Source organism: Lynx canadensis, chromosome C1, assembly GCF_007474595.2.
Source record: "Lynx canadensis isolate LIC74 chromosome C1, mLynCan4.pri.v2, whole genome shotgun sequence".
Taxonomy (NCBI): domain Eukaryota; kingdom Metazoa; phylum Chordata; class Mammalia; order Carnivora; family Felidae; genus Lynx; species Lynx canadensis.
In genome coordinates, this window is record NC_044310.1 from 107,605,369 (window position 1) to 107,631,657 (window position 26,289).

The 26,289-nt window shown below is 40.4% G+C and overlaps 1 non-coding gene and 1 pseudogene across 1 annotated transcript; both read left to right on the forward strand.

Moving 5' to 3' along the window:
- The first annotated feature begins 4,716 nt into the window (after positions 1–4,716).
- Positions 4,717–26,258, forward strand: LOC115519800 (annotated as a pseudogene).
- Positions 22,966–23,072, forward strand: LOC115522540. Its single transcript, XR_003971444.1, has one exon. It is a non-coding gene; the product is annotated as a U6 spliceosomal RNA (small nuclear RNA).
- Positions 26,259–26,289: the final 31 nt, after the last annotated feature.

Sequence of the window (26,289 nt, forward strand, 5' to 3'; positions counted from 1 at the left end):
AATAAAAAGTTCCTCTGGGGTTGCCTGTGTGGCTCAGTTGGCTAAGCGCCCAACTTCAGGTCATGATCTCACAGCTGGTTGAGTTTGAGCCCCACTCTCAGCACAGAGCCTGCTTTGGGTCCTTTGCTTCCCTGTCTGCCCCTCTCCCACTCACTTACACATGCCCTCTCTCTCTCTCTCTCAAAAATAAATAAAAATTTAAAAAATTTAAAAAAAAAGTTTCTCTGACTACAATGTGGAGAAAGGTTAATGGACACCCTAGTGTGTGTAGAAGGTGAGACCTGGGCCAGCCCTGAAGACCAAGAGACACTCAGGTTTGCATACAGGTAATGAGGACCAAACACTATGGTCTTTCTGGCCCAGCTACCCCAGCCAGGCTCCAGGTGTTATCATCCATTTATTTATTATCCTAAGATTTACCAGGTAGGAGTGCTGACCCGGAAACACCATCTGAAAGGGGATGAATGCAAATAAGCTGTGGCCCTGCATTCAGGGAGCTCGGTGTGGTAGAGAACAAGGCCAACAAACGAACACAGGAGATGGAGAGAATAGTAGGGCCTGTGGGAGCTATCAGAGTTTTAATTTATATTTCATCAGTATATATTTTTTATTTTTAAAATCTAGGTTTAACCAGGAGATGCAGATGACATTCCAATATTACTTGACTATGGATTGAAACTCTGCTATATATATATATATATATACACATGTATATGTATATATTTGTATATATTTATACATATTTTATATGTATATATAATTTTTCTTTTAAGTATGCTATACACTCAATGTGGGGCTTGAACTCAAGATCCTGAGATCAAGACTTGCATGCTCTACTGACTAAGCCAGCAGGTACTCTGAAAATTTGCTAATTCTAAAGATGTCAGTATGGTGAAGGCCTCTAGGATTTCAGGGACAGTTCTTAAAAAGTGGTATATCTACCAATGGAACGGTCAACTTAGGACCTGTCTTTGCAAAAGTATTCCTCTTCTACACATCTGGTCCATCACAAAGAAATCTCACTCTGCCTCCAGGCCTCCTCCAGCCCATTGTCCATCTGGATGTCAGCTCTGTCCTCATAGTAGGTAAGTTTTGTCTTGTTGCTCTGCAGTGTTCATTGCTTCCCCCCTCCTCCTTCTTGCCACAGCCCATGTGGCCCACAGGCAGTGCCCTGGCAGTGTTGGGTCCTTCATCTTCCTGGCTCTGCTCAAGCTGAGTCCCTCATTTGGAACTTCTACCCCATCTCTTTTCCTTGTCTCAGCAACTGGCCTTCAGGTCAATCCACTTTAAGCCTCAGCCTAGCATTTACATGACCTCTCTGTGTGACAGGCACTGAGGGTCTGCTAGTGAGCAGGACAGCCTCTATGGACCTGATTCTGATAACAAAGTTAGATGTGACTCACACAAGGAAACACTAAAACAAATTGTAAATAGAAAAAAAAAAGCAGGGGTGGAAATATATGAGTATAAAGAAGATAGCTGTGATCCATTCCAGCAGGCAGGAGACATTTGCCAAAAAAGTCCTTCAAACTGATAACTGGCTGATAAGGAAGGGGGGTAACAATGTTTCCAGGCAGCAAGAGTCACATGTTCTTTAAGGAATGGAAAGGAGGGAAGTGAGCTGGAGAACAGACTGAAGATGGAGGGAGGGGCAAGGGATGGGCTGCACTTGGTCTCATATATTAAGACAAAGACCTTAGTCGTTATCTTAAGAGCAATGAGAAGAGTTTTATTTAAAATAGGAGCAACATGTTGATGCTATGCTAGTGATCCTGTTATGGTAAGACTGTTGAGGAGGAAGATTATGGTGACAGTGACGATGGTGATGATCATGTGATGATGAGGACAGTGATAACAGGGATGAAATAAGGATAAGACCGATGTGATGGTGACAGTGATGCTGACATGGTGATAATAATGGTGATGATGAATATATGTAGATTGAAAATGAATAAACAAATAAACAGAAAGAACCAGACCTATAAATACAGAGAACAAACTGATGGTTGCCAGAGGGGATGGGGGTGGAGGAATGTGCAAAACAGGTGAGGGGAGGTACAGGCTTCCACAGAGAATATAGTCAAGGGTGTTGTAACAGCGCTGTGTGGTGACATTTGTGGGGAGCATAGCATGACATATAGACTTGTTGAATCACTAGGTTGCACACCTGAAACTAATGTAACACTGTGTGTCAACTATACTCAAAAAAACAAAAATATAATCTAAAAAATTTTAAAAAAGATGTGTTGACTGAGATGCTGATGGAAATGGTGATGGTGGTGAAGAGTCCAGCACCAATACCTGCTAGGACGGTAGAGACAAGAGGACTGTCCTGGACACTGATGGAGCAAGGATGGAAAGAAACAACACTTGATGTGGAGTGAGACACACCAGAGCTCTGCCATCTATTTTCTGGATGCCTTTGAGAAAATACCTTCATCTCACATCTGCCTCAATTTCCTCACCCTCAAAAAGAATCCCAAAGGTGAAACAATGTGTATAAAATTACCTGGCACCCAGTAGGTACAACTGTAAGTTTCCTTTGTTTCTCCCTGACACAGAGGCATGTAGCTAAGCATATGACTATGAGGGCCTCATTCCTGCAGCCCAGTCAGGTGACACTGCCTATTGCTGAGGGACATAGTGTTGCTTCTAGGAGCCCAAGAGCTCTTGTTTAGATCATTCCCTTCAACTTGAGAGTCCTGGCTGCTGGCTGTCTATGGGAACAGCTATGTGAGGTAGAGGTTCTGCTTGGGGCTACTTCTGCCACTTCAACTGCCCACACCCTGACACACCTGAGCTTCATGCTAACACTACAGTGAGTAATTCCTGTTCTGCTGCCAACTCTGGGGGATGCAGCAATGAATACTCTGCATGTCTCGGGAAAGGCAGCTTGTACTCATCCTGAGCCTTCCCACAATGGCAAGGCACTTAACCTCCTTTGGTCTCAGTTTCCCACCTAGAAGCTGTCTTGCTGATTCAGTGTAGTGTTCCCATGATGTCATGTGCTGGTGCTTGCATGCAGTAGGTGCCCCACAGTGAGGCTGTGTGCAGTCACTTAGTTTCTCTCTCCCTTGGGGGGCAGGACTTGGGGGCCTGTCCACTTGGCAGTTTGAATTTGCATCAAGCTTTTCCATAGTTTCAGCTTATCTCCAGCTTCCTGGATGGTGCCTTCTGTCTGGTCCCTGGACAAGGGCAGTCCCAGGAGCCAGAGGCTTTTGAAATGCCACACATGGTGAAGATTTTATTTCCAAAGTGACATGTAGATTTGATAACCTGTACTGCTCATTTTCTCTGTATCAGTATGTGGTCTCCTATAGCACCCACAACGTATACAGACAGGCATGTTCTGACCCATACTGAGATCAGAGAATGGAGGGGAATAGAGCATTTAAAGGTGGTGATGTCACTAACCAAGAAGGGGCAGTGCTATGTCATCCCTACAGCAGTCAGCACATACTGACCTTCGAGAAAGGCTGATACCAGAGACCCCACATCCATGCTAGTCTGGATTTTTCCAGAAAGGGCAACCTGGGTGGTGCATGATTTTCAACAGTAAGGCAGGCTCCTTACTACACTTACCAGCTCATTCATCATGGGAGTTACTAACTTTCCATTTCCCTGGAGCTGTTGCCTGTCACCAGCTATCAGAAGGATTGAGCCTTCAGTTACATTTTTACTGAAGGGTTGTCATTTAATGGTTTCTCTCTCCCAGGGAATCTGTATTCTAAGACAAGCACCTGCTGAGGGCAAGACTGACAGCCAGGGACTGGCAAGGGTATCTGTAAAGCTGACAGCAGGGGGCAGCCTTACCTCCAGCCCAGCTCTAGGCATACAGGCTTCAGAGTACACCTGCAGGGCAGGGCTCTGTTCCCTCCCCAGACCTGGGGCCACTTAAGGTCTGAGGGGAGACCCCCTGGGGAGCACAGGCCCTGGCAGAGGAGATAGGGAGGCAGGGTTAGCTCTCTGGCATTGCAAATTTTCTGGAGGAGGGAGATGTACTTTGTCAGAACAACCTTTAGAGTCTTTACTATAGTCTACCTTCAGAATGAAGTTGCTGCTCCTCCTCAAATACTGTAACAAACCCTCAAGAAAGGCATGGTCCCTGGGTTGAGTGGGAGTTAAGTGGGGGTCTCCCCTTACCTGTACCCCAGATATGTTCTATGGCAAGGCTCTGTCCATGGGGCACTCTTAGGAAAGAAGCTACTTACTTGGCAGTGACTGTCAGCACCTGTGTAATTGGATGCAGGCCTCCAGGACAGGTGTATTGTCATCATGGGCCCCCAGTGGGGTCATGGAGACCCAGAGGGGCAAAGTAATTCAGCCAAGGCTACAGTTAATCATAAGAGGCAAAGCCAGATTTCCTCTGAAGTCTTCAGCTTTGACACTGCTGAGAAAGAGAAGGGAGGCAGAAAGCAAATGCCTGTGTGGTCAGAGGGCCCTTAGCTGAGGGATGAAGCAGGACTCTGGTGTGTCACTTGCTGAATATGTTCCAAGTGACATTCATGATGTGAGGCTGGGCTTCTTGTGGCTCAATGTCTGAAATTTTTGTCTCCCTCTAATCTTAAGAACATTCCGCCTGTGCTCAGGAAGTCAACAGCTCTGTAGCAGCTCCTTCCTTGGGCTCAGTATGGTGTCAAGCTGGGGCCTGGTGTGGGGCCAGAGAGGGGCTGGAGGAGTGTGGCACAAGCAGCATGGGGCGGGGGTCCCAGGGGCATGAAGCATTTAGTGTACTCCTTCTGCAGTGAGGGCAAGGGGGTCTGTGGAGCAGAGAGGACCCAAGCCTCTGGAGAGTGTGGTAAGGTAAGGGCTAGTGTTCTGATATTGAGCATTTACCCCAGGCTACACATTGCACTAAGTATGTAACCTCTAGGTTTTTGCAGCATTTCCAAGAGGTCTGCATAGGAAGCACTCACATTTCACAGATAAGGAAACAAATGTAGAGAGATGAGCAAAGCTTCCTAAGGTTTCAAAGCCAGGATCTCAATAACAGAAAGCCTGCTTACCTGAACTGGAGCATGCCTTGTTCTTTCCCAGGCCACCCCACTGTGGGCCCCAACCAAGTGCACATAACTGTCTATACATTTCTGGATAACCTGTGATGTCCCAGCTGCTTGTGAACCTCCCATCCTCTTCTCTCTCCTGCCTTCCGCCCCTTTCCTCTAGCATCTGTGCAGCCTCTGCCAAGTGGGGTATCTGTCTTGCCACACAGGGACACCACAAGAGGGCAGCTGAATGCTCTCCCATGTGGAGTCCTGTGTAGAAGCGTTGTGGGACACACACACATTCACACATAGGGTCACCTATGTGAGCATACCCAGGCCCCTCTAGCCTGGTACCACTTCCTGAGGCCCTGTCATGTGCAGCCTCAGACGGAAGCTAGGCCTGTTCCACAGTCCAGAAATCCTAGTTCCCAGATGGCTGCTCCTTCCCTTCAGATAGGACTGCCTGACTATGACCACTGAATTCAATCCAATGTGGTGAGCATTCATTGCACACTCCCTGCTAGCCAACCAGATGGGTTTGGGGGACATCAAAATGGGGGACACTTCTCAAGAGATCAGAGATCAGTGACCAGTGAATCATGGCAATAGGCTGATCCATTTAGATGTGCCCACACACATGCAGCCAGGACAGCTGACAGCTATGCATGAATGTAGGAAGCCCTGTATGAGCAGAATTTTGCTTTGTTGTTTTATTTTTGTTAAACAGTCATCCCTAAGACCTGCTCAAGCTCAACATTTTTGCAGAGGAGTAGCACCATGAGGATCCTGCAGGGGAGATCTATACCTTGGGCGGGTACAGAACCAACCACCTGTGAGAAAGCCTGCCATTCCTGCCAGGAAGCCTGGGGGTTCAGTTGGCACCCTTCCCCTTGGACACAACAGCCTGGCCAGCCTCTGACCAGCTCATCAGCAAGCCACGTTAGCCAGCAACACCTCCTAAACCTTGGGGACCTCAGGGTGCCTGTCTCCGTGCTGTGCTGGCTGTTCCTTCCCTCAAGCCTGCTGGCTGCAGCCACACTGACTCTGAGCCTCCTGCTGCTGGCAACCATCCTGAAGAGCCAGAAGCTGTGGCAAGAGCTCCACTACCTACTGCTGGCTAGCATCCTGCTTTCAGATCTGGCCTACCTTGTGTTCTAAATGCTTATCTCATCCAGCAACCTGGGTGGCCGGACTCTGTGCCACATCACCTGTGGTGTTCTCACAGATGTTGTCTTTGCTACCTACACCAGCACCATCCTGTCTTTCATGGCCACCATGCTGCACACCTACCTGGCAGTTGCTTATCCTTTGTGCTACTTCTCCTTCATGTCATGTGAGGCTGTCCAGAAAGTGGTGGCCCTCATCTGGCTGCTGGCCTAATTCTTCCCTACATGTCTCATTTGGCTTAGCAAGCAGCAAGATGCCAGTTTAGAGAAACAAGGGGCCTTATGCATCCTGCAGCTGACCCTGTGCAATGAGCCAGGCTGTGGCCCCCTGGTCACTATTACCCACACCTACATTTTATGCATTTATTATCTATGCACAGGTCTCATCACCTACTGCTTCTGGAGGATCTATGCAGAGACCAGGACTTCAGGCATCTGGGTCCAAGGCTATTCCTGGGCCATGGGCACCCTGCTCATCCATACAGTGCTACTCATATTGTACGTTAGCCCTGTTATGGTGTTTTGCCTGGATATCATGCTAACCAAGTACAACCACATTGATGCCAAAACTCATGTGTGGCTCATGGCAGCCAACAGCGAGGTGCTTATGATGCTCCTCGTGCCATGCTCCCATACCTGTATACACTCCACTACTGGTAGCTGTTGGGGATGGTCGGGGGCCACTTCTCCTCCACGAGGCACAGTGACATCTTCACCATTTTTAAGAGCTACAAATTTCACAGTTTGGCAAGCTGAGGCTAAAAATTATATGTTGGATGCATCAGCGTTCAATTATCATCAACTCCAGAGAACTGTAATATACTTGTGCAACAGGACCTTTAAGATGACCTCAGCATTCAACATTTCAAAAGTTTTTAAGTAGAGAAAGCTAACTTCTCACTGAAGCCCTACCTGAAAATTGAAGCAAGTAAAATGACTCAGCAGAGCTCTGATCAAAGTGAAGCTGAGGCCAGATCTGTGCCTTTCCAATGGTTTCCCCCATACCCTCCAAGGCCACTGACAAAGCATGTTGCTGACAAACACACAGAAACCAAAAGATTACTGAAAGTAATCTGAACCTGAAGTGTAAGCAAGCAGATTTGCTGAATCTGGGACCAGGAACCTCCATTTGGGTAGCTTCTCAGGATGTGGAAGGGAGGAGAGCAAACCTAGGACCCATCTATACCAGGGAGTGTCATGAAGACATCTATAAAGCTGGAACCCCAAACGATTATAGTCTCAACAAGGATATATGACAACTAACAAACAGCAAGGACTTTACTGCCTTGATATTGGTGCTGTGCAGAAGAGGAAGAAAATTCCTCAAGAATTCTTAAATAGAAGCTACCCTTCAGACAGGACTAGAACTAGGTTTCAAATTTTTTTTGTGGTCAACAAACCTCATACTGTGGTTGATGTGGCTCTTCTGCAGGACTAGAGCTTCAGCTCATGCTTCAAAGAATTTCCCTGGTAAAAGAATGCCAAAGAAAATGAATTGCATGTAGTCAAAACTCACAAAATCACACAAAAGAATAAGGCACCATGAAAGAAAGTGAGAAGAAAAAAGATAGCAGCAGTATACTACATCCAGCTCCTTGAACTGTCAGACACTTGGCTAATACAAAAATGTTCAATGTTTGTTTGTTTGTTTGTTTGTTTTTAAGTAGGCTCCATGCCCAGTGTGGGGCTTGAACTCATGGCCCTGAGACCAAGAGTCACACGTTCTACTCACTGAGGCAGCCAGGTACCCCTCAATATGTTTTAAGACATGAAAAATGACATGGGCATATGAATAAAGAGCAATACATTTTTACAATAACTGAGAAGATTAGGGAAAAAATTAAATAGAACTTCTAGAAATAAAAATATATACATAATAATTAGAATTGGAAAAGATGGTTATATTTAAAATGGGTTAAAAAGTATAGTATGCAGCAGATTCTTCATTACAGCTAATTTTGAACTCTCCGAAGTTATGTTAATAAATCTTTTACGCAATACAAAAAAAAGTATATTAGACACAACTGAAGAGATATTTTGAAATCTGGAAGATAGGTTTAAATAAATGATCTAAAATTCAGCCTAGAGTGACAAAGAAATAAAAAAATATAAATGAGAGATTAAGAGACATTGTATTTAGAATAGAAAAGACTGACATCTAAGAATACAATAGAGACAACGTGGAAAGGAAAATACTTAAAGACATAATATCTGATAATTTTTCAGATGTTTGAAAGATATCAAACCTCAGACCCAAGAACTCTTAACTAGTTACAAATACTACAAATGACAAATAATCCACCTGAAGCACATCATGTGACACTGCAGGGAACTGAATACAAAGACAAGCTATTTAAAGCAGGTAGAGATAAGAGACAAAAGAATAACAATTTAAAAGACAGCTGACTTCTGACAAAAACAGCAAAAGTCTGATGTAATGAGAGAAATAACTGTTGATCTGGAATTCTACACATGGGAAAACAATCTTTTCAGAAAGCAAAATAAAAATCATTATAGAACACAAAACCCAAAAGACATTATTCTTAACAGTGCACATTAAAGAAATTTTATCAACATTTATTTTTGGGACAGAGAGAGACAGAGCATGAACGGGGGAGGGGCAGAGAGAGAGGGAGACACAGAATCGGAAACAGGCTCCGAGCCATCAGCCCAGAGCCTGACGCGGGGCTCGAACTCACGGACCGCGAGATCCTGACCTGGCTGAAGTCGGACGCTTAACCGACTGCGCCACCCAGGCGCCCCAAGAAATTTTAAAGGATATATTTCTGGCAGATGGAAAATTATTCCACATGGATGATTTGAGGTGCATGAAAAAAATGGTGAGGAATAAACATTGAAATCTATGTGCATAAATCTGAACAGTCATGGTCTGGTTGGCTGTATGAAAGCAATAAAAATGTCTAATTAGGGGGTTAAAAAAAGTATCATACAAAAATATCATATGAATGGGATGGTATAATTGCACACAAATCATTCTAAAGTTCTAGCAGTCTTCAGGACGAGGGTAGAAATATTAACCTAAGACTTTGTTAAGCAAGTATGTTAAAATACCCAAGGTAACCACTAACAGAGTAGGCAAAAAGAGGAAAGCTTTCAAAAAAATCTATGGAACAAATACAATGAGTAAGAGAAAACAGAAATCATCCAAAATAAAGCAAGAAAGGAAAAACTATATAGAAAAGTCAGGAAAAATAGCATAAAATAATATGATAGAATCCAAACAACTAGTTTAAATGTACAAAAACAATACATTTAAATTGACTAAAATTTGATGATGGGTAGACAATATTGTCAGTTTTCTTTTAAATCAGATATATGTCATTTATAAAAGATAGCCCTAAATAAATAGCAGAGAACAGCTGGAAGTAAAAAGAACAGAAAAAGATACAGAAAGCAAATGCTCATTAAATGTAAGCTAACAGAAGACAGAAAGTAGACTTTCAAGCAAGAAAAGCATTACTAAAAAAGCTCATTGCATAATGATATGAGGCCCAGTTTATCAGGACAAAAAACTAACACAGAATAACACAGAATAACAGAGCAAAACTGATAAAGTCATGAGGAGAAATGAATAAATCAACCCTCATAAAGAATTTGGGGATCATTTCTCCTTAATTGGTAGATCAAGCAGGCAAAATAAACAAGGATATTGAATTTTGAACAACACAATTGACAAGCTTGACCCAATGGACAAATTTAAAATATGACACTCAACAATTGGAGAATATATAGGATATCTAAACGTCTGAAATTATTAAGAAAATTGACCACATGCTACCCACAAAGCAAATCTAAGTAAATTTCAAATAATTGAAATTCTTGTGCAGACCACGTCTTCTGAGTCCAGTGCAATTAAGTTAGAAATAAATATGAAAAAGATAGTTAAAATATGCTTGGAAATTTATTTTTTTTCAATATATGAAGTTTATTGTCAAATTGGTTTCCATACAACACCCAGTGCTCATCCCAAAAGGTGCCCTCCTCAATACCCATCACCCACCCTCCCCTTCCTCCCACCCCCCATCAACCCTCAGTTTGTTCTGTTTTTAAGAGTCTCTTATGCTTTGGCTCTCTCCCACTCTAACCTCTTTTTTTTCCTTCCCCTCCCTCATGGGTTTCTGTTACGTTTCTCAGGATCCACATAAGAGTGAAACCATATGGTATCTGTCTTTCTCTGTATGGCTTATTTCACTTAGCATAACACTCTCCAGTTCCATCCACGTTGCTACAAAGGGCCATATTTCATTCTTTCTCATTGCCACGTAGTACTCCATTGTGTATATAAACCACAATTTCTTTATCCATTCATCAGTTGATGGACATTTAGGCTCTTTCCATAATTTGGCTATTGTTGAGAGTGCTGCTATAAACATTGGGGTACAAGTGCCCCTATGCATCAGTACTCCTGTATCCCTTGGGTAAATTCCTAGCAGTGCTATTGCTGGGTCATAGGGTAGGTCTATTTTTAATTTTCTGAGGAACCTCCACACTGTTTTCCAGAGCGGCTGCACCAATTTGCATTCCCACCAACAGTGCAAGAGGGTTCCCGTTTCCCCACATCCTCTCCAGCATCTATAGTCTCCTGATTTGTTCATTTTGGCCACTCTGACTGGCGTGAGGTGATATCTGAGTGTGGTTTTGATTTGTATTTCCCCGATGAGGAGCGACGTTGAGCATCTTTTCATGTGCCTGTTGGCCATCCGGATGTCTTCTTTAGAGAAGTGTCTATTCATGTTTTCTGCCCATTTCTTCACTGGGTTATTTGTTTTTCGGGTGTGGAGTTTGGTGAGCTCTTTATAGATATTGGATACTAGCCCTTTGTCCGATATGTCATTTGCAAATATCTTTTCCCATTCCGTTGGTTGCCTTTTAGTTTTGTTGGTTGTTTCCTTTGCTGTATGCTTGGAAATTTAAAAGCCATGATCTAAGCAACTCATGGACCAAAAACCAGTTCATTAATATTGGAACTTAGAAAATGTTTAGAATAGAATAACAATAAAATATTAAATATCAAAAATTTTGACATGTGAGCAGAATTTAGAGGACAATACATAATCATATATGCTCTATCCAAAAGGAAAAAGTCTCAAAATTAATGAGCTAGTATCCAAATTAAGAAACTGAAGATAAAACATGTATGTTATCAGTTAGCAATGGCTGTGTCTCATCAGGATTTTGCAGATGGAATCCTGAAAAGGGAGGATTGTCCTGGATTATCTGCCTGGGCCCAATGTAATCACAAAGATTCTTACAAAGAAGTAAGGAAACAGGAGGATAGCAGGAGATGTGATGATGGAATCACAAGCCAGAGAGGGGGAACTGTTTGAAGATGCTATACTGCTGGCTTTGAAATGGAGAAGCAGCCATCTTCCACAGAATGTGGGAGGTTTCTAAAATGTAGACAAGAAAAGAAAATAGATTCTCCCTTATGATCTCCAAAAGACACTTCAATTTTAGTCTAGTAAGACCCATGTTTGACTTCTGATCTTCAGAACTTTAAGATAATAAATTTGTATTATTTTTAACAACTAAGTTTTGGTAATTTGTTACAACTGCAATAGGAAAATAATACAGTGGGTTTGGTTATGGATGGCTCTTCTCTGCTCCCCATAGTGTCACATCTACCACAGATTAACCTGGGCAGTTCACATGGCAGTGGAAGTTTCAAGGGAGGGGAAGTACTCAGAGACTTGGAACAAGCACACCATTACTTCCAACACATTCTGTTGGATAAAGAACAGCACCACCCCACAGTCAAGGGATGAAACAACAGACTCTACCTCCTGATGGGAGAAGCTCCAAATCACATTACAAGGGACAAGGATACAGGGAGGGTTACTATAGCAATTTACAGCCATTTTGGAAAATAACAAGGTTGAAGATGCCCTACTCTATAATCCAGGAATTACATTTCAAGATACAGTTCCTAGAGAAACATTTGTCAGGTATTTTGTGTTCACGGCAGCACTGCTACTATAGCTAAAAATGGAAAATGACACCAATGGCCAGGAAAAAAAGAATGGGTAAATGCATTATGGAATATTCATACAACAGAACACTATACAGCATTGAAAAGTGAACAAAAAGCGTACACATTAACATTGGTGAATCTCACAAGGATATTGTTGCTGGAAAAAGCAAGTGACAGAAGAATACATATTTTCCAGTTTCATTTCTATAAAGCAGAAGGAAATGGAGAAGATTAAACAACATGAAGTTTACCAATACATGCTTATGTTTGGAAAGTATAAAAGAGAATGTGATTAACACAAAATTCAGAAAAAAAGACTATATGTGGGAAGGAGGAAGATGTCACTGGAGATAACAGGGATTTTCTAAATTATGTTTAATATATTTTATAAGCAGGGTCCACAGTATTTGTTCCATTTCTTATATTTAAAATTGCATAGAACTTATACATACTGTTTAACATATGCTGTGTTAAACAAAAGAATTAATAAAATACGTGACCTACAGCCTTTCCTTCTTCAGCTCTCCCACCTTTCTACCTCCCTTTATATATGAGAAGGTAAAGACCTAGAGAGGGTAAGGAATGTGGTCAAGAGAACAAGCATTTCTAGGGCAACTGTAACTGGCTGTTACTGGCCCAGAGATGAGCATGTATATTAACTTTCCCATTAATGGCAGGGAAGTCTTGGACAATGGGACACAGATTTTCTCATTTGTAGGCTCAATAGAAGCCATCTGTGGACACCTGGATGAGAGAGCTCTGCACTCTCTCGATATGTTTTGGGAAGTTAGAATATCCAGATTTGCTTCCCCTCCCTTACAGTTTGTCCTGCCAGTGGTGGGTGCATGACTTGGGCTTGTTTGGTGGGATGTCCCCAACCCATACATGGAAACAGGAGCCAGTGATGACAGCAGAAGAGCTAGGTCCATGCTGTGTGGTCAATGTGCAAGCCACAGCCTCACCTTGCCAGGAGCAGAGGTGGTACTATGGTTTGGGCTGGGTTATGGCTACATGGCCTCTGTGTCTTGTTCTGCAGGGCTGTTGAAAATTCTGAGACCTACTCAAAATTTTTCAGTGCAGTCTTTTCTCTGGATGAACCAGTCAGAGGACAGTTCTGTTGCTGGCGACTAAGAACATGAACTTATACAGAATTTGGTCCAGAAAGTGGGGGTGTTATAAATTATGGGTTTAAGCAACAACAAAGAAGCCTTGAACTCATAGAAAGCCCTGTCCTGAATATTCTACATCATACACTGGACAATTATTTCTACCAATTGATAGGTTTAACATTATACCAATCCATACTTACAGCAATGTTGCTTTGGGAAAAAGAAATAGTGAACAAAGATAAAGGAACGGGGAATATTCTGAAAAAGAAGACTAATGAGTGGGCACTAGTCATAGCAGAGACATAAAACAATGTGGTACTAGCACATGAACTGCCAGAAGAACAGAACAAAATAGAAAGTCCAGAAGTAGTTCTAAAACATATGGCACGCAGGTTAGTAAGCTATTGTCCCCCTGCAAAAATTCCCACCCTTTATACTTATCTTTGTGATGCTGGAGCTGGGCTCTCAAGCCACACTCTCCTTTGCCCACTCGTCTCTTGTTAAACTCTGCCCAAAAGGGTCCTAGAGAGAGAATGGAGGGCACAAGGAGGAATAAAATACTGACCCTTCCAGTTTTGCTCCCTGTTCTTGTCTGCATCACCTCAATAATAGCCCTTTACCTCAGCAGTAACAATTGGTTCCAGTTTCCACCCTTTTGGATTCTCTCTCTTTGTGTCCCTCAGAAGTATCATCACCAGACAGCACCTCTTCCTCTGAGAGTCTGAGTTTCAGTGACACAAAACCTCTTCACTGAACTTCTAGGTCTGGTAACCCCAATCACTTCCCTTTGTTCCCAATCCTAGATAAGATAAAATAATATGATAAGATAATATAGATGGTAAATGGATGCTAGATAGATAGATAGATAGATAGATGATAGATAACAGATAGATAGTAAAGGCATCATTCTATATCAGTGAGAAATGATGAATTATTCAATTATTTTAGGACACCTGGGAGGCCATCTAGCTTTAAAAACAATCTCACATGAAAGAAATATTTAAATATAAAAATAAAGCCATCAAAGGCAGTAGAAAGCCTTCTTAAATGGGATATAGAACACAGAAGTGTTACAAGGAAATATTAATTGATTTACTTATCTAAAGCTATAAAACTCTACAGAAGGGAAAAATACCATAAGTAAAGTCAAAAGACAAATCAAAAGTTGTGACAAAATACTTGCTACTGATCTCAAAAATGAGTGGTTTCCTTAAAATATAAGGTCCAGGGGCGCCTGGGTGGCTCAGTTGGTTGAGCGTCTGACTTCAGCTCAGGTCATGATCTCATGGTCCATGGGTTCAAGCCCTGCGTTGGGCTCTGTAATGACAGCTCAGAGCCTGGAGACTGCTTCGGATTCTGTATCTCCCTCTCTCTCTGCCCCTCCCCAACTCACGCTCTATCTCTGTCTCTCAAAAATGAATAAACATTAAATATATATATATAAATATATATATAGTCCATAATATATATAGTCCATAATATATATATATAATATATACATATGTATATGTATTATATAGTCCATAAGTTTAACCCCAAATCACACAATTAAAAACTGCTGAAAAACATATACCCGGTGCACATAAAAGAAACTAGTCAAGTCTTATAAGTTTTTGAAAAGGTGATTCACTACACTAATACAATAGACATGGAAAATAAAACAATGACATAACATTTTCCACTTCTTGAATTGATAAAAATTCTATAAGTTTAAGAATACCTTTTTTTTGATTACTGTGATAAGCATGGGTTGTAAGATTATAAATTGTTCTAAACTCTAGGGAGGGCAATTTGCAGTAACTAACAATGTTTAAAATTCACACAATAATAACGCTGTGTGATAGACACCATGTCATCTTTCCCATTTACAGATTAGGAAAGTCAGACACAGAGAGAGAAGTTAAGTACCTTCTCCAACATCACACATCTAATAAGTAGTAGAATTGGGATTCAAACTCAGGCAGTCTGGTGTTAAATCACATGCTCACAAATCTTAGCCCATATGAGCGTTTTTACTCATACACCTGACCCAGGATTCTGTTCCTAGTTATTTATCCTACACTTATCATTGCACATGCATATTTTCTTTAGTTAATTGAGATATAATTGACATATAATATTGTATATGTTTAAGGTGTACAATATGTTGATTAGATACATTTATATATTGCAATATGATCACCAATATAGCTTTAACTAACACCACTGACACAACACATAATTATCATTTCTTTATTATGGTTAAAACATTTCAGATCCAGTCTCTTAGCAATTTTGAGGTATATAATACAGTACTGCTATCTGTAATCATTATGCCATGCAAAACTCTAATCTTCCAGTTGCAATATTGAATCCTTTAACAATTTTCTATGCTATATCTACTCTCCATTTGTATGAACTTGCCTTCTTTGAATTCTATGTGTGAGTGACGTACAGTTTTTGTCTTTCTCTGTCCAGCTTATCTTACTAAGCATGATGCCTTCAAGGTCCATTCATGTTGTTATCAATGGTACAATTTTCTTCTTTTTTATGGTTGAATAATATTTCATTGTGTGCATATGTATATATACATCTTTTTCTGCTTGGGTTATTTCCATCAATAATGCTGAAGTAAACATAGAGATGCAGATATCTTTTCAATATCCTGTTTTCATTTCCTTTAAATATATACTCAGATGTGGGATTGGTGAATCATTTGGTAATTCTATTTTTAGTTTTTTGAGAACCTCAAAAACCCGTACTGTTTTCCATAGTGGCTATATCAATTTGCATTCCAACCATCAGTGTACAGTGTTCCCTTTTCTCCACCTCCTTGCCAACTTGTTATCTCTTGTCTTCTTGTTGATAGCCATTCTGACAAGTGTGAGGTGATATCTCATTGTGGTTTTGGCATCCGTTCCCCTGATAATTAGCAATGTTGAGCACCTCTTCATGTAGTTGTTGACCATTTGAAGGTCGTCTTGGAAAAATTTCTATTCAGTTTCTCTGCCCATTTTTCAATCCAATTGTTTGGTTTTTGTCATTGAGTTGTAGGAGTTGTTTATTTTTTAATATATCTTGGATATTAACATGTTATTAGATACAGATTTGCAAATATTTTCTCCCCTTCTCTAGGTTGCCTTTTCATTTTGTTGATTGCTTCTTTTTCTATGTAGAAGCTTTTTAGTTTGATGTAGTCTCACTCATTCATTTTTGCGTCTTGTTTCTTGTGCTTTTGGTGTGTTAACTAAAAAATCATTGTGATGAGGTTCTTCCCTATGTTTTCTTCTGATATTTTTATGGCATCAGGAATTATGTTTGTTTTTAACCCATTTTGAGTTAATTTTTGTGAATGGCTTAAAATAAGGTTCCAATTTCTTTTTTTCTGCATTTGATTACCCAGTTTTCCTAACACCATTTGTTGAAGAGACTATCCTTTCCCCATTGAGTATTCTCGTCTCTCTTGTCAAATAATAAATGGCCATATAAGTTTGGATTTATTTCTGGGCTCTTCATTCTGTTCCATTGGTCTTTATTATGTTGAGGTATGTTCTTTGTACACCCAATTTGTTGAGAATTATTTTTATCATAAAGGATGTTGTATTTTGTCAACAGATTTTTCAATCATTTATTGAAATGATTATATTATTTTTTCTTTTATTCTATTAATGTAGCTTATCACATTGATTGATTTGTGTATGCTGAACCATGCTTGCATTCCAAGGATAAATCCTACCTGGTTATGGTGTATGATTCTTTTAATATGTTATTGAAATCAGTTTGCTAATATATATATTTTTTAATTTGAGAGAGAGAGAGAGGAGAATGTGAGTAGGGAGGTATGGGGAGGGAGGAGAGAGAATCTCAAGCCGGCTTCACACTTAGCCAGGAGCCTCATGAAGGGCCTGATCCCATGATCTGGGGATCATGACCTGAGATGAAATCAAGAGTGGAACATTCAACTGACTGAGCCATCCGGGCACCCCTAGTTTACTATTTTTTGCAAATGTTTGTATCTATATTCATCAGGAATTTAGTTTTCTTTTCTTGTAGTGTCTATATCTGGGTTTGGTATCAGGATAATGCTGCCTTTTAAAGTAAGTTAGGGAAGGTCCCCTCTTCTTCAATTTTTTGGAAGAGTTTAATAAATATTGGGGTTAATTTTCTTTAAATGTTTAGTAAATCTACCAGTGGTTTTGAACACCTCCGTGCTAGGAGTTTTTTGAATACTTATTCAATATACTTAGTCTGCTCAGGTTTTCTATTTCTCCCTGATTCAGTTTTGATAGAATATACATCTCTAGGAATTTTTCCAATTCTCCTCGGTTATCCAATTCACTGGTATATAATTGTTCATAGAAGTCTCTTATAATCCTATATAGTTCTGTGGTATCAGTTATAATATCTCCTTTTTCATTTAGAATTTTTTCTAAGTTTATTTATTTTGAGAGAGAGTGAGAGTGGGAGGGGCAGAGAGAGAAGGAGAGAGAGAGAGAATCCCAAGCAGGGTCTGCGCTGTCAGCACAGAGCTGAACACAGGGCTTGAACTCACAAACTGTGAGTGAAATCGTGACCTGAGCCAAAATGAAGAGGTGGACACTTAATTGTATTGAGCCATCCAGGCACCCCCATTTCTAATTTTATTCATTCGAGGCTTCTTGCTTTTTTTCTTAGTTTTGCTAATGGTTTGTTAATTTTTTTCACCTTTCAATAAAACCCATTCTTTGTTTTATTCATCATTTCTATTGTTTTTCTGGTCTCTATTTCATTTATTTCTGCTCTGATCCTTATTATTTCCTTCCTTCTGCAAACTTTGGGCTTAATTTGTTCTTTTTTTTTTCTAGTTCCTTAAAGTGTAAAGTTAAGTTGTTTGAGACCTTTCTATTCTCTTACTATATGCATTTGTTGCTATAGATTTCCCTCTCAGAGCTGCTTTTGCAGGATCTCATAGGTTTTGGTGTGTTGTTTTTATTTTCATTTGTTTTGAGATTTTTAAATTTCCATTTTGATTTTTTTATGCATTGGTTGCTCAGGTGTGTGCTGTTTAGTTTCCACATGCTTTAAAAATTTCCAGCTTTCCCCTTCTTGTTGATTTCTAGTCTCATGCCATTGTGGTCAGAAAAGATCAGTGGTATGATCTTTTCAATCTTAAATTTGCTGAGGTTTTCTGTGTTACCTATCATATGATCTATCCTGGAGAATGTTCTGTGTGCACCTGAGAAGAATGTGTGTTCTGCTGCTGTTGGATGGAACATTTTATAGATGTCTGTTAGGTCCATTTTGACTAATGCATGGTTAAGTTCAATGTTTCCTCATTGATTTTTTATGTTTGGATGATCTATTCATTGTTGAAAGTGGGATATTGAAGGCCTCTACTATTACTGTATTGTCTGTTTCTCCCTTCAGATCTGCTAGTATTCAGTTTATATATTTAGGTGTTCTGATGTTGGGTATGTATATATTTATGATTGGTATAGCTTCTTGATGTATTGACCCAATTATCATTATATAATGATCTTCTTTGTCTCTTGTTACCTTTTATGGCTTAAAGTCTATTTTATCTAAATATAGTTACCCCACTTTTGTTCTATTTGCCTGGTTGTTTTTTTTTTTTTTTTTTTATTCCTTCCCTTTGAGCCTACATGTGTCCTGAAAGCTGAAGTGAGTCTCTTACAGGCAGTATGTGAGCTGGTCTTGTGTTTTTAGCCACTCCAGCACGTTGTGCCTTCTGACTGGTGAATTGGGTTGTTGTTGAGTTACTAATGCTATCTTGTTCATTGCTTTCTGATGCTATGTAGTTTCATTGTTTCTTCTTCCCTCTGTTTCTGCCTGCTTTTGTAAATTGGTGATTTTCTGTGGTGGTGTGCTCTGTTTCCCCTTTCTTTATTTTTTTGTGAATCTACTCTAGGGTTTTGCTTTGTGATGATCCTGAGGCTTACATAAGACATATCATAGATAAAACAGTCCTTTTTAAGCCAATAGTAACTTAACTTTGATCACCTGTTAAAAAATTCACCTTTTAATCCACTGCTTTTATTTTTGATGTCACTTTTACTTCTTTTTATATTGAATTCATTAACAAAGTATAGTAGCCATAATTATTTTTAATAGTCTTTCCCTCTGACTTTCAAACTATAGTTAAGTGGTTAACATACCATTCTATTACAAATTATCATTTTCTAAATCTGATTGCATATTTACCTTTACAAGTGTGCTATATACTTTCATATGTATGAAACACTCCCAAGCAAGCAAAATACACAAATCAATAAAATATGGTACACCATATTAATAGAATGAAAGAAAAATCATATGGTCACTTCAATAGATGCAGTAAAAGCATTTGACAGAATTCAATGTCTTTTCAGGATCAATATGCTCAATAAATGGATATAAAAGGGTATACTTCAATAAAAGCCATATATGACAAGCACACAGCTAACATCATACTCAACAGTGAAAGGCTGAGAACTTTTCTGCTAAGACCAGGAATAAGACAACTTTCACCACTCCTAATTCAACATTGTACTGGAAACTATAGGCAGAGCCATTAGCTGAGGAAAAGAAAAAAAGAGAAATCCAAACTGGAAAGGAATATGTAAAACTGTCATTGTTTCCAGATGATGTGATATACGTAGAAATTCCTAAGACTCCACCAAAACATTGTTGAACTAATAAACAAATTTAGTAAAGTTGAAAGATGCAAAATCAACATACAAAAATCAGTTGCATTTCTCTATGCTTACAATAATCTGAAAAAGAATTAAATAAAATAATTATATTTGTAATATTATCAAAAATAATACAATACCTAGGAGTAAATTTAACTAAAGAGGTAAAAGATTTGTACACTGAAAACTACAAGACATTGATGAAAGATACTGAAGATAGAAATAAATGGGAAAATATTCCAAGTTTGTGGAGGAAGAATTAATATTGTTCAAAGGTCCATACTATCCAAAGTCATCTATAGATTTAATGCAATCTTTATCAAAACTCTAATGGCACTTTTTAATGGAAACAGAAGAAACAATCCTAAAACTCCAAAAAGACCACAAAAGACCCTGAATAACACAAATCCTGAGAAAGAACAAAGCTGGAAGCATCACACCTCCTGATTTCAAATTTTATGCCAAAGTTGTAGTAATCAAAATAGCATAGTACTATAGCATAGCATAGCTGTAGTAATCAAAATACCATAGCATATTTATAGACTATGAATAGTCTCTTCAATAAACTGTATATGCACAAGCAGAAAAAAGAAACTGAAGCCCTATCTTAGATTACTTATAAAAATTAACTCAAAATGGATTAAAGACTTAATATATTTAAGACCTGAAATTATAAAACTCATAAAAGAAAAGACAAGGGGAAAAGCTGTCTTGGTGTTGGCAATGGATTTTAAAATATGACACTAAAATCATAAGCAACAATAGCAAAAATAAAGTGCAACTACATTAAACTAAAAATCTTCTGCACTGCACAACAAAAGAAACAATCAACAAAATGTAAAGGGCATCTATGGAATGAGAGAAAATATTCACAAACTCTCTATGTGATAAGGGGCTATTATCCAAAGTATATAAAGAACTCATACAACTCAGTAACAACAACAACAAAACAATTAATTAAAAAATAGGCAGAGGAACTGAACAGATATTTTTTCCAAAGAAGACTTCTAAATGGCCAAGAAACATGAAAAGGTGTTCAACATCACTAATTATCAGGGAAATGCACATCAAAACCACAAGATATTACCTCACAATTGTTAGTATTGCTATTATCAAAAGAACGAGAGACCACAAGTGTTGGAGAGACCGTGAAGAAAATATAATCTTTGTATGTGGTTGTTGGGAATGTAAATTGAGTTATCCGCTATGAAAAAAAGAATGGAGGTTCATCAAAAAATTAAAAATAGAATTTCTTATGATCCAGCAATTCCACTTCTGGGTATATATCCAAAGGAAATGAAATCACTATCTCAAAGAGATGTCTGCACCCTCATGTTTCATTCCAGCATTATTCATAATAGCCAAGACTTGGCAATAACCTTAGTGTCCATCAATGGATGAATGGATACATAATATGTACATGTATATACATGTACATATACATATACATATTTCATTCCAGCATTATTCATAATAGCCAAGACTTGGCAATAACCTTAGTGTCCATCAATGGATGAATGGATACATAATATGTACATGTATATACATGTACATATACATATACATATTTCATTCCAGCATTATTCATAATAGCCAAGACTTGGCAATAACCTTAGTGTCCATCAATGGATGAATGGATAAATAATATGTACATGTATATACATGTACATATACATATACACACATATATACACACAAACATAATGGAATATGATTCATCTATAAAAAAGAAAGGAAATCCTGCCTTTTGTGACAACATGGACCTATCTTGAGGGCTAAGAGAAATAAGTCAGACAAAGACAAATACTATATGATTTCATTTGTATGTAGAATCTAAAAAAGCTGAATTCATAGAAGTAGAGAGTGGAAGGGTGGTTGGCAGGGGATGGTGGGGGGAGAAATGGGGAGATGTTGACCAAAGGATGAAACTTCCAGCATAAGATGAATAAGTTTGGGGATCTACTGTACAACATAATGACAATAATTGACAATACTGTATTATATACTTGAATATTCCTAAGAGAGTAAACTTCAAATGTTACTACAACACCCTAATATTGAGGAGGGATGTTTTGCCATATATACATGTATCAAATAACCAGGTTGTATGCCCTAAACTTCCATATGGATATGTCAGTAATACCTCAATACAGCTGGGAAAAAAAAAGACAATCCAATTTAAAAATACATAAAGGACTTGAACAGACAGTTCTCCAAAGAATATATACAAATGGCTGATAATCACATGAAAGATTTCCTACCATCACTAATCATTAAGGAAATGCAAGTCAAAGCCATGATGAGATACTACTTTATATTCATTAGGATGACTATTAATTGAAAAACAACAAAATCATGGAAAATAGCAAGTATTGGTAAGGATGTAGAGAAATGGAGAACTTTGGCATTGCTAGCAGGAATGTAGTAAAAAGTACAATGTTCCTCAAAAAATTAAACATAGAATTACCATTATGATCAAATAATTCCACTTCCAGGAATATACTCAAAAGACCTGAAAGCTGAAACTTGAACAGATATTTATATACCAATGTTTATGGCAGCATTTTTCACAATAGACAAAAGGTGGAAACAACTCAAATGTCTATCAATGGAAGAATGGATAAAGCAATGTATTCAGCCTTAAGAAGAAATGAAATTTTGATACATATTACAACATGGATGAATCTTGAAAACCTTAAGCTCAGTGAAATAAACCAGACACAACAGGATAAATATTGAATAATTCCCTCATTAAGAGTTACCTAGAACAGTCAAATTCACAGAGAAAGAAAGTAAAATAGAGGTTACCCCCAGCTAGGGAGAGAAGGATGAGTTTTTGCTTAGTTCATAGTTTTTGTTGAGGTGATAAAAATATCTTGGCAATGGCTAGAGGTGATGGTGCACAACCATGTGAATGTACCTAATGATGCTGAATTGTCCACCTAAAACGTATTGGAATGGAAAATTCAATGTTATATATATTTTACCAGAATTTTAAAAAAGAAAAAGAAACAACTGTGTTCAATTTTTTTAAATGGAAGTTTTACAATATAGATGGATTTTGTGCTCACTTCTGCAGAACATGTACTAAAATTGGAATGATACAAAGAAGATTCGCATTGCCTGTGCATAAGGATGTCATGCAGATCCATGAAGTATTCCATATTTTAAATAAAACAAAATACAGATAGCTTTGAAGAACAAGAAACCACCAAGTCATTTCAGTAGGCCACATCATGTGAATGTACTCTCTAATGTGCGTTTGTTTGAGATTGGGGAGAACAACTTTCTGCAGGAGAACTAGCCTGAGTACTAGAGTTCCTCCTCCTCACCCAGATACCTACTCCAAATTGTGGCCCTTGAAGCATTTCTTCTCCAAGTTGACAGTCCCAGCCCTGCCAGCCTTCTTAGGATCCCATTGTCTCATTTCCCAGTCTTCTCTGATGTAGGATCCATAAGGAACTACTGAGTTCAGGCTGCAAACCTGGATTCTTGCACCATGACCAATGCAGTTGACAGATCAGCACCTACGTATTGTATTTGTGTTCAGTCAACTGAAATCTTTTGGGTCTTTCAGAAAGCAAGGGTTATGGCCAGAAGGTCTGAGACCCGCTGGCCAATCAAGAGGACAGGGAGCAAGGTCAGAGAACCCTAAGGGCTCATGCCAGGGATGAAAAGAGTTACAGCCATGGCCCAAAAATGTTGTGAGGTCTGATAAGAAAACTAAGTGTGTTATAAAAATTACATAAAGGAAGTTTACAATAGGACACTATTAAAGAAAAATCATCAGTAGTTTCTGAACTGGGAAATCTTGCTGTGAAAGATCATTCCAGGGGATCCTTGGAGAAGACCTGATCCCATATCTTTGGGAAAGAAAAAAATTATATATTATAAATTATACACATAGTTTGTTTTGTTACCTAAAAGTATATTTTATATTATTTAAAAAATTTTTCTAATGTTCATTTATTCTTGAGAGAGAGAGACAGAGACAGAGCATGAGCATAGGAGAGGCAGATACAGAATCCAAAGCAGGCTCCAGGCTCTGAGCTGTCAGCACAGAGCCTGATGCGGGGTTTGAACCCACAAGCTGTGAGATTATGACCTGAGCTGAAGTCGGACACTCAACCGACTGAGCCACCCACCTGCCCCTAAAAGTAAGGATGTTTTAAAATTCTCTGAAAGGATGAGAGTAGATGGCTTAGAATAGCTCTCATTGGCCCAAGGGTAACAGGTTCAGATGGAAAAGAGCAATTATCACCCACTGGAAGAAGTTAAGCCCATAATTATCCTCAAAACAGGAGAAAATTAAGAAAAATATAAAGTCCTTGTAATGCAGAAGATGGAAGATCCTAACAGAAGAAAGTAACGTTTGTTAACTTCAGCTAGTGAGGACTGTGGAGTCTGTGGGAGTCCTCCTCTTGATTCAGGGTGTATGTGGCGATGAAACATAGACCAGCCTTTGTTTCTACCTAACAGGGAAGAATTGACTGAGGGAAGTCTGATGGCCAGAAACTGCCAGAAAAGGTCAGGACTACACCACAGGGAGAGGGGACACCTGGGGTCATCTTGCATCAGTCACTAGGTAGAAAGGCCCTTTAATAGCAAGAAATGCAATTAATTAGGTGGACTTATCCAAAGGTGGTGGCAGACACTCTCTGGAGGAAGGGACAGCAGTGAGAAGCCTCTTGACTCTAGGGTGAAATGATCTCAAGATGACTATAAAGAAGGTTGATGGGTTATGCCAAAGACAGCCCACACCAACATGACACACCCTGTGTCTAGAGGGTTTTTTGGACATGGGGACGAAGTGGAGACCATCAGGCTGAAAGGAACTCATGGTTTTTGTCATTTGCCCTAGTCCTGACCTCTTTTGGGTCTCAACCCAAGGCTGGACTAGGCGACCCCTGAGTCCTTCCTTCCATCATTCACTGCCTGCACTCACCCCTGTTGTGTGGGATCAGCCATCACCACCACCCGGATCTCTGTCTCCCTTACACACTCCTGAGGGATAGGCAGCTTCACCAGCACCAGCTGTGCGCTCCCGCCCCTCTCCACCCCACACACCTTCCCCCATGGTCCTGGCACCGCTCCCAGAGCCATCCAGAAGTTATTTAATCCTTACTTTATTCCTTTCCCACCATCAGGTCCTTGGTCCTGAGCTCAGAGGGGAGAGTCCCCACAACATTTCTGCTCTTCCCCACAAACTGCTGCAGGGCAAAGCACCGGCTGACTTCACACAGTAAGTACTTGTAAGGGAAGCGCTTTAAGGGAAGCGTTCCATTAGTAATACAATTCGGTACAAGAAAGGCACTCTGTAAAAAAGGTTCTGTAAAACTCAGCCCTGCATCCCGAGACTGGACTGCCACTTCTTCCAAGCAAGCTCGGAATCTTGAGTAGGAATCTTTAACTAGGCCCCGTGTGCCCAGCCCTTCCGAGAGCGTTGGGATTAAATCTGCCTGGGCGCTACCGGCTGCAGGGATTAGTGCACCCACACCTGTGAGCTCTAAGGGGTTCAGACCGCCGCGCAGGCGTGCAGTCGCGAACCAGGAGAGACCATTGGGCGTCTGTACATCCTGGCAGCCCTGGCAGCAAGGCCTGAAGGATGTAAAACCACAGCGCTGCGGGGAGACAGACAAACAGAGACAGAGACCGGGAGAAATACTAACAAAGCGAGACCGAGCGGGGCCCAAGCGGTGGCGGCACAAGGAGGCTGCAGTTCTTCGGGAGCATCCCCCACCCAGGCCCAGAGCCCTCCATCTCGCCCACTGCTTCGCTGGGGGCGCCTGCCTCTCTGGCGAGCTGGCTCCCGGCCCGGCTCCGCCCCCTCCCCAGTGCTCTCCGGCAGCTTAACCCTCGCCTGCCCGCCTCCTGCCGCAGCCGCCCAGCCCCTCCAGCCGCTGCGGGCGGGCTCTGGCCCTCCTCCTCCCCCACTTGGCGGGGACGCGCGGCGCCGGGAGCTGACCGTGGTGCTGAGCTCCGTGCGCGGCTCGGGAGCGGCTCCCGGCCCTGCCAAGGACGCTTACTGCGACACTCCCGGCCGGCCACCAGCGGTAAGTCGCCAACGGCCCTGCGATGTAGACTTGGAGGAAAGATTTGGGGGGAATTTTTGTGCGTTATTTCGCGCAGTGGACGGGCTGAGTGGAGGAACCAGGGTGTGCACCCTCTCAACCCTGCGGTGTCCTGCGTGGCTGATGAGGAATCTGGGGTCTGAGGGAGACGACCCTTTTAGGTCTGGCTACGGGAAGAGAGAGACCCCTTACGCGCGGATGCAGGGGCTGAGAAAGAATAGATTAGATTCAAGACCGATTTTCTTTCAGTTGAGCAGCCCAGGAACACCTAGAGACTCCCTTTAGAGGAGGTGGGCCAGAACCTTCGCTCCCTAAA